Genomic DNA, 9,523 nt, shown 5'->3' with positions numbered 1-9,523 from the left:
CTCTAATGGCGAGGCTGATGAATATATTTTCTGCATTTTTGCTGTTACAATGTCCAGATGTAGCAGAGAAAAACTTTTTACCAATTCTACTTGGAAAGATTAGCAGACCGAGCATACTACATACTTGACGAGCACCAACAATCCGTCTGCTGAAAGCGAGGATTGGCAATAAGGTTTGATGTGAGCTGCTGTGTTTAGTAGGGTCCAAAGGGTTCACTGCTTTTCACCATTTTCCACCTTTATTGGGATTTCTTTTTTACTGCTGGTGTCTCCAGGTTGTGTCCAAAGCACAGCTGTTGAGGGAAGAAGTGAGCTGAGGGGAAGCAAAATATGAGCCCCGGTCAAAATTGGACAACCACAGACAAGGACAGAATCTAATCTAAAAATCGACATAAAGTGGTTTTCTTACTAACAAAGTATATTTTAATTAGTAGATCTTTGAATAATAATAACTTCCACAATTGAATGTGTTTAAGTAAAAAAATGTTCTTGTCTTGTGCTGAGATAATGTTATAAATGTGCCCCTGCTGTGTACTGTGTAATGGCTGTGTCTGACCGTACAGGGACATGGTCTGATCATACCACAGCTACTGGGCAGAGGAGGAAGCAAAGAGTATACAGACATTACAGCATGGGGATCTCAGCTGATTCTTTTTGTGAGCCAAAAAATGGCACTGCCTGTTTAACCATTGTTTTGCCTCAAAGAAAAAATCAGTTGTGAACCCATGCTGGCCTGACTGTGTCCTCTCTTTTGCTTTCTTCCCTGATCAGAGGACACTAAGGCCACCCAAAGAAGCAATAAGCGAAATGTGTGTTGGGGCTCGCTTCATCCACGTCCCCCTTAGGTTTGTTGCTTGGATCATATTTATTTAATATCTTAATTTATTTCTTAATTTGGGTGCATTTACATCTGGCTTTAGGCTACACTTATTGGCAACTATATTTAATTATAAGTGAGAATGACAGACCACAGGGCTGAAACAAAATAACATCCTATATCATATGTAAATAGCAATAACAGTAAAAAATACTTGTGTCAGCCCATAATAGATCAGTGTGGGACACACTGCAAACAGATACACATAGAAAAGAAAATCAGTGCATAGACGTCCAGGATAAGGTGTAAAATCACAAAACTTTATTAAATGACACAGGTAAAGATTGGCACAAATGGCAAAGGGGTGACACAAGAAAAGCCGAGCAGTAGGAACACCAGTGTCTATAAAATCCCCGCCTCCGTCTGTCTGTGGTCTGGCGTCTGACGTCACGGGGCCCCGTGCCATGTCAGCGACCAGCCCAGGCAGCGTGGGAGGATGTGGGGGGCTTGCCAGCGTCTCCCCTGCTGATTGGCGCGGTAGTTTATGATTCCCTTTATATACCGCACCTTATAGCCTATTGACACACCCCCTGAGGAAGGAAGATCAATCCTAAACATACGTCGGGGTTTGCTGAGTTTGGGGTCCTGTGTCCTCCCCCCTGGTAGGTGCTTGCACTAGTTCTTGCCCATATTCCGTTACCCCTTGAATGTAGCGGCCTAGGTGGGGATTATACTCGGTATTATGATTTACATTGGCCTGCTTGTCACCATCATAGTGACAGGGGATTACTGTTATCTGACATTGGGCAATTAGACTTGTTTTTTATCTACCCTACCAGTTGTTATTATTACATATGATTATGGGTATGGGGATTTTATAGACACTGGTGTCCCTACTGCTCGGCTTTTCTTGTGTCACCCCTTTGCCATTTGTGCCAATCTTTACCTGTGTCATTTAATAAAGTTTTGTGATTTTACACCTTATCCTGGACGTCTATGAACTATATTTAATTGTATATCATATGATGTGCTCTATTGATATTCAACATTGATATATTATAAATTAATTCTGTCCATCCTTTGCTCAAGCACTTTATACTGCCCCATTTGATTTATGTATGTGTATATCTTGACAGGAATCCTCGTATATGATTTTTTTCCTTGACAGATCCTTTTTTGTGGTCTTTGTCCTCCCAGGTTTATTTTTCGACCTTTATATATTTACTTACCCCATAGATTATGACTCCTGTTTGAACGTACAACTTCGTGTCGCTGCTTCTTCTTTTTTCTTCGTGTTCTTTCTTCTTACTTTTTCTTTGTGATTTCTCTTTATTTTTTTTCTTTCTTCCTTCCTTTTCTTTTCTTCTTCCTTCTTAATTTCTTTTCCTTTTTCTTACTTCATCTTCGTCATCTTCTTTCATCTTCCTCCTTTCTTCCTTTTTTCCTTCTTTATTCCTTTTAATTTCTTCCTTCTTTCTTTTCTTCTTTCTTCTCACTTCTTTCTACTTGTTAATTTATTTTCCTTCTTCTTACTTCATCATCTTTCATCTTCCTGTTTCCTTCTTTCTTCTTCTTAATGTCTTCCTTCTTCCTTTTCTTCTTCTCACTTCTTTTGTCTTCTCAATTCCTTTTCCTTCTTCTTTCATCTTTCGCCTTCCCTCCTTTATTTAGTCTGTCCTCCTTTATTTTGTGTCCTCATACCCTTGTATTAATGTACATTGCTACTTTTCTTTCCAGCAGTTGATATGGCTCTAATCTATCATAATCTTATATTATACGAAATCAATACTTAATACCGACAGATCATACATAGGGAAGAGCAAGTCTTTTAGAGGACAGCTGTGCTTTCCAAAATACTTTAAAGGAGAAGAGAAAAGAGAAGTAATCTTCAGACAATGCTTCATCAGTGTTCCTTCTAGACAATGTTCCCTTAATAGTTAGCTGTAAGCTGTACATTCTATTTTTCGTCTCTTTGTCTTCTGAAATATCAGGACGGAAAAGTGTTACCCAAACATATGCTACAATGCAAGGAGGTTGACCAATTAGACAGTTATTTTGGATAGTATTAACCCTTTCAGTGTTCAGCTAGGAATAATAAACCTTCAAATCTATTTTAATGAATGGGAATTGTTCAGAAGGGGGAGAGGTGGTATAAGCAATTTACCAAACTCAAAAGATTTTTTCCTTTATACGTTGAACAGTTTTTGATGTCCATTTCATTCCAGTTGTTGAAAATTCCATATAACTAAGTCTGATTCTCTTTGGTAAGAAATGTGACAACCTCCTCATGATTTTTTTTTTTTTTTAGCTAATTCATTTGCTAATCATTGCTTTCAAGACCTCATTTAGACGTCCAGCTTTTTTCTCACATGACAAAAATGGGTTGATTTTCATCAGCGGTCAGATTTTCATGGGTGTTTAGTCCATCTGTCTGTTTTTTCCATAAGTGTTTTGCACGCAATTTTTTTTGCATAACATGAAAAATATGAATAAACATGTATGTGAAAAACAAACTTCTGAATGAGGCCTAAGAAACCAATCAAAATAACGAAATTGATTATAATAGACCACAAAAGTGTCAATTTAAATAAACAGTAAGCCATTTATGTATTCTTAACCCCTTAAAGGAAATGTGTCATCAGATTTATGCTATATAATCTAATAGCGGTATAATATAGGGCAAGAAAGCATGGTTCATGGGATGTATCATGTATTGGGCTGCTTTGTGTAATTTTTATAGAATACCTGTTTTTTCTAATGGAGATGTAACAGAATTAAAACTTATGAGCTGTGTATAACCCCACCCACACTTGCAAGTGACAACTTCCTGTGTACACTGTACATTGTCAGAAAGCTGCCAAACAGTAATAAGTGGCGGGTTACACAGATTAGCCTGACTGGGCTGCACATGAGCTGTAGTCAGATAGTTTTAATCTCTTATTGATAAAATGCTGGTTGCATTTAAACTATAACACCCAGACTAATAAGTGACACATCCCTGGAATCAATGTCTTCTGTCCTATATTATGCTACTCTCAAATTACAAAGCAAAGACCAGATGACAGATTCTCTTTAAAGGTGTGCTCCACGACAGGTCAATTCCTTTTTAAATGCTAGAGTCATCAATAAAAAAAATCAGCTTTTTACCTCCCGGACTAGTGCTGCTTCAGCTATGTCAATGTTATGTCTGCTACTGATAGAATTTTGAAGGCTACAGTCCATCAGATGGAGATTTGTGTATTGGAACTTTGCAGCCCATCAGCTTCGACTGATAGGCTGCAATAATCACATGACATAATAATGTGAGTCATGGTTGGTATGGAAGACCATGAAAAAAATAAAAGATATCATTATTGTATATACAGTGGGGGAAATAAGTATTTGATCCCTTGCTGATTTTGTAAGTTTGCCCACTGACAAAGATATGAACAGTCTATAATTTTAAGAGTAGGTTAATTTTAACATTGAGAGGTAACATACCTAGTTACATAGTAACATAGTTAGCAAGGCCAAGAAAGACATTTGTCCATCCAGATCAGCCTATATTCCAACAGAATAAATCCCCAGATCTACGGTCTTCTAAAGAACCTAATAACTGTAAGATACAATATTGTTATGCTCCAGGAAGACATCCAGGCCTCGCTTGAGCCCCTCGACTGAGGTTGCCATCACCACCTCCTCCAGCAAGGAATTCCAGATTCTCACTGCCCTAACAGTAAAGAATCCTCTTCTATGTTGGGATAAAAACCTTCTCTCCTCCAGAGGCAGAGAATGCCCCCTTGTGACCCTCACGTTCCTTGGTATAAACAGATCCTCAGAGAGATATTTGTATTGTCCCCTTATATATACTTATACATGGTTATTAGATAGACCCTCAGTCATCTTTTTTTCTAGACTAAATAATCCTAATTTTGCTAATCTCTCTGGGTATTGTAGTTCCCCCATCCCCTTTATTAATTTTGTTGCCGCCCTTTGTATTTGCTCTAGTTCCATTATATCCTTCCTGAGCACCGGTGCCCAAAACTGTACACAGCAGTACTCCATGTGCGGTCTAACCAGGGATTTGTACAGAGGCAGTATAATGCTCTCATCATGTGTATCCAGACCTCTTTAATGCACCCCATGATCCTGTTTGCCTTGGCACCCGCTGCCTGGCAATGGCTGCACCAGGTAAGTTTATCATTAACTAGAATCCCCAAGTCCTTCTCCATGTCAGATTTACCCAGTGGTTTCCCTTTCAGTGTGTAATGGTGATATTGATTCCTTCTTCCCATGTGTATAACCTTACATTTATCAAAGTTAAACCGCATCTGACACCTTTTGGCCCAAGTTTCCAAATTATCCAGATCCATCTGCAGCAGAATACTATCTTCTCTTGTGTTGACTGCTTCACATAGTTTTGTATCATCTGCAAATATCGATATTTTACTGTGTAAACCTTCTATCAGAAGGTTGAAGAGAATAGGTCCTAACACCGACCTCTGTGGTACCCCACTGGTCACAGCAACCCAGTTAGAGAATATACCATTTATAACCACCCTCTGCTTTCTATCACTAAGCCAGTTACCCATTTGCACACATTTTCCCCCAGACCCAGCATTCTTATTTTGAGTACGAACTTCTTTTGTGGCACGGTATCAAACGCTTTGGAAAAATCAAGATACACCACGTCCAATGACTCAACTTGGTCCAGTCTATAGCTTACCACTTCATAAAAACTGATTAGATTGGTAGGTTAAATATCAAAAATAAAATCCAGAAAATTACATTGTATGAATTATTTAAATTAATTTGCATTTTGCAGTGAGAAATAAGTATTTGATCCCCTACCAACCATTAAGAGTTCTGGTTCCTTCAGACTAGTTAGACGCTCCTATCAACTCATTACCTGCATTAAAGACAGCTGTCTTACATAGTCACCTTTATAAAAGACTCAAAAGACTCCTATCCACAGACTTAATTAAACAGTCAGACTTTATCTTCTACAACATGGACTAGACCAAAGGGTTTTCCAAGGATGTCAGGGACAAGATAATAGACCTGCACAAAGCTGGAATGGGCTACAAAACCATAAGTAAGATGCTATGTGAGGAGACAACGCTTGGTGCAATAGAAAGAAAATGTAAGAAATACAAAATGACTGTCAATCGACATCAATCTGGGACACCATGCAAAATCTCACCTCATGGGATATCTTTGATCATGAGGAAGGTGAGAGATCAGCCTTAAAGGGAACTTGTTAATGATCTCAAGGCAGCTGGGACCACAGTCACCAAGTAAACCATTGGCAACACATTACGCTATAAAAGTATAAAATCCTACAGTGCCCACAAGGTCCCCCTGCTCAAGAAGGCACATGTGCAGTCCCATCTGAAGTTTGCCAATGAACACCTGGATGATTCTGTGAGTAATTGGGAGAAGATGCTGTGGTCAGATGAGACAAAAATTGAGCTCTTTCTCATTAACTCAACTTGTCGTGTTTGGAAGAAGAGAAATGCTGCCTATGACATGAAGAACACCGTTCCCACTGTCAAGCATAGAGATGGAAAGATTATGCTTTGGGGATGTTTCTCTGCTAAGGGCACAGGACTACTTCATCGCATCAATGGGAGAATGAATGGAGCCATGTACCCTAAATTCCTGAGTGACAACATCCTTCCCTCTGCCAGGATATTAAAAATGGGTCGAGGCTGGGTCTTCTAGCAAGACAATGACCGAAAACATACAGCCAAGGCAACAAAGGAGTGGCTCAAAAAGAAGCACATTAAGGTCATGGAGTGGCTTAGCCAGTCCCCAGACCTTAATCCCATAGATAACTTATGGAGGGAGTTGAAGCTCTGAATTGCCAAGTGACAGCCTCAAAATTTTAATGATTTAGAGATGATATGCAAAGAGGAGAGGACAAAATTTCCTCCTGACATGTGTGCAAGCCTCATCATCAACTACAAAGAACGTCTCACTGCTGTGCTTGCCACCAAGTATTAAGTCTTGTTTGCCAGGGGGATTAAAGGGAATCTGTCACCACCTTTTTGAGATATCTTATAATGATTTCATTCAATTGTTTGTTATCTAAGTATTGTAGTCGTACTTTTTATCCCCCCTGTCCCCGCACGTTTGATGCATAAATACCTTTTTTATCACTCTTCAGGTTTATGGAAATCGCCGCGGTCTGGTCCGATGGGCGTGGCTTATTATGCCCCCACCTTGGCTTGCTGGATGTAATTTCTTCTGTGAATATTACAGATGGCGTTGTTTATTCGTGCCTGGGCATTGATAAGGCCGTTCGCGCTTGCGAAGTATGCTTTGCCCAACTGTTGGCAAAGCATATAATAGCTACTGTGCATGCACCGGTATTTTTCCCTGCATCTATGACCTGGAGGTCTTCACATGCTCTTCTGAGGGTCTTGTACTGACAGGTTGGAGCTTGTCGAGCAAGTTATAGTACGGGTCAGTGATCCCAGTAAGGCATTTTCCCTAGAAGTCAGGACTGACAAGACGTCAGCATGTGGAACGGAGTTCCTGGAAGGTAACGTCAGACAAGGGAGTTGTATGAAAGGCAGACAGGTATATCTGCTCTTGGAACAGACTGGTGGTCACAACATGTTTTGTTGCTTTAATGAAATAGACTGTACTTTATGCGGTTTATGCTGTGTCCAAAGAACCCGGATGGACTGTTAAGTGGAAAATTGTTCCTGTGTGCCTTAATCCAGCTGTCAAGTGAGTGTTTCCCAACAGATTCAGTGAGCGCTATCTCATAGTGGATATTGAAGAGTTTTCCATTGATAACTTGAGATACATGGATAGTGGCGATTTGCCACCAAGATTGAAGCATATGTGAAAAGTCAAAGCTTTGCCATTGAGATCATGGGTTAATTTGCCTTTGTGTTAGTGCAAAAACTTGTTGAAGAATGAGTGGGAGGAAGCAAGCCTCACTGCCAGTAGAGGAGCCAGCGAAGAGTGATGTAGCAAAGCTTGGACCTGTGTACCTGAGTCTTATTGTGATGAAGTGGCCAGAAGTGGAGTTTGGCAGATGTGTCTACAGACTACAAATATGTTAACGGGACTCTGTCACCCGCCGGAATGTTTTTAACCTATTAATATGGACACACAGGTGATACAATGGTAAAAACAGTCATACCTGTATGCCTCATATCATCAGCAGTAATCTTGTGGACAAATACTCTTTATTCTGTAATGGTAATGAGTTTTTCCAGGCTCTGGGGCATGCGGTGGATGGCAGAAAACTCTGCCTCTGGTCCTTTACTTCCACTCCAGTGACCACCGGCATGCACAGTGATAAGGCACTCTCACTACTCCTAGTGACTCGCCACTCCTGCGCAGAAGAGGTCAAAGGGCAGAAAAGTCATGTCTTATTGCGCTATTGCAGGGTGCAGGTGCGGGAATCTAGGGGCATCACTACATGTCACAGGGAAGTGTGATGTTAATGGGAGGGGGCTGGTATGATAATGAAGACCAGAGGCAGAGTTTTCTTCCAGGCACCGCACACCCCAGAGCCTGGAAAACTCATCACCATAACAGAATAAAAGAGGACTTCTCCACAAGATTGCTGCTGATGAGGCATACAGGTATGACTGCTTTTACTATTGTATCACTTGTATGCCCATATAATAGGTTAAAAACACCCCAGGAGGTGACAGATTACTTTTAAAAGAGACTGTGCTTCTGTGCTTCCCAAGAGGGGAATTCTCAGCCATCCTGTAGGCAATACTGAGGTTTTGGACTACTACACAACTTTAACTATAACTGGATTTAAAGATTTAAGTTTGTTAAAGGTGTAAAATGTCAGTAAGTAAATGACACACCCACCAGGACCGTGAGATACTTGGAATCGGTCCAGTCAATTCTGCAGCAAGGTTACGGCGGCTGTGACCCGACACAGTGATCCTGGTCGTGCCGTTAATTGAGGGGGGGTTATTTACAGGGAATAACGTGACGTCACCTGTGATGTTCGGCAAAAAAATAAATAAATAATTGGACGATGCTGCAGGCTAACACCGCTGGAGCAGTTGGTGATGCAGCAAGAATGTTTTGGTTCCTCACAGTTGGAGCAGGTGCTCAAGGGCAAAAAGCACAGTCTTTTTCAAATGGTGGCTATCGAGGTTCAGGACCGAGGGTGCAGTGAATAAGCAAGGGATACAAAATAGTTGTGAGGACTCCTGGAGTGGACCCTCTGGACCGTGATACCAACCCACCCTGGGTGAGCTGACCTAGTGAGGACCACACCCCTATACAGGGAGCGTCAGGGGCAGTCCCAGGGGGTTAAAGTACCACAACTGCTGGTACCAGGTGGCCAGCTTGAAGGAGACGTGAGAGACCATGTATAGCAGGGTGAATACAGGGGCATGTTGGGTACAGGAGGGCGCAGAGTGCGTATTCAGAAGTGCCCAGGGTACGAGAGAGTGCAGGGAGCATACTGGGAAGTACGCCTGGGTACAAGAGAGTGCAGAGTGTGTACTGGGAAGGACACCTGGGTACAAGAGATTGCAGAGCGTGTACTAAGAAGTACGCCTGGGTACAAGAGAGTGCAGAACGCGTACTGGGAAGCACGCCTGGGTACAAGAGAGTGCAGAGAGCATACTCGGAGGCACACCGGGTGCACGCAGGGAACTGAGTACAAAGAGGGACCATGCAGGAACCTAGCTGGCCTAGCAGGGAAGCAAAGTGATAATCAGGCGCCTCCCCTAG

Source organism: Dendrobates tinctorius, unplaced genomic scaffold (genome assembly GCF_039654945.1).
Source record: "Dendrobates tinctorius isolate UK_male_01 unplaced genomic scaffold, ASM3965494v1 ptg000326l, whole genome shotgun sequence".
NCBI lineage: Eukaryota > Metazoa > Chordata > Amphibia > Anura > Dendrobatidae > Dendrobates > Dendrobates tinctorius.
Note: the sequence above shows the minus strand (reverse complement) of the source record.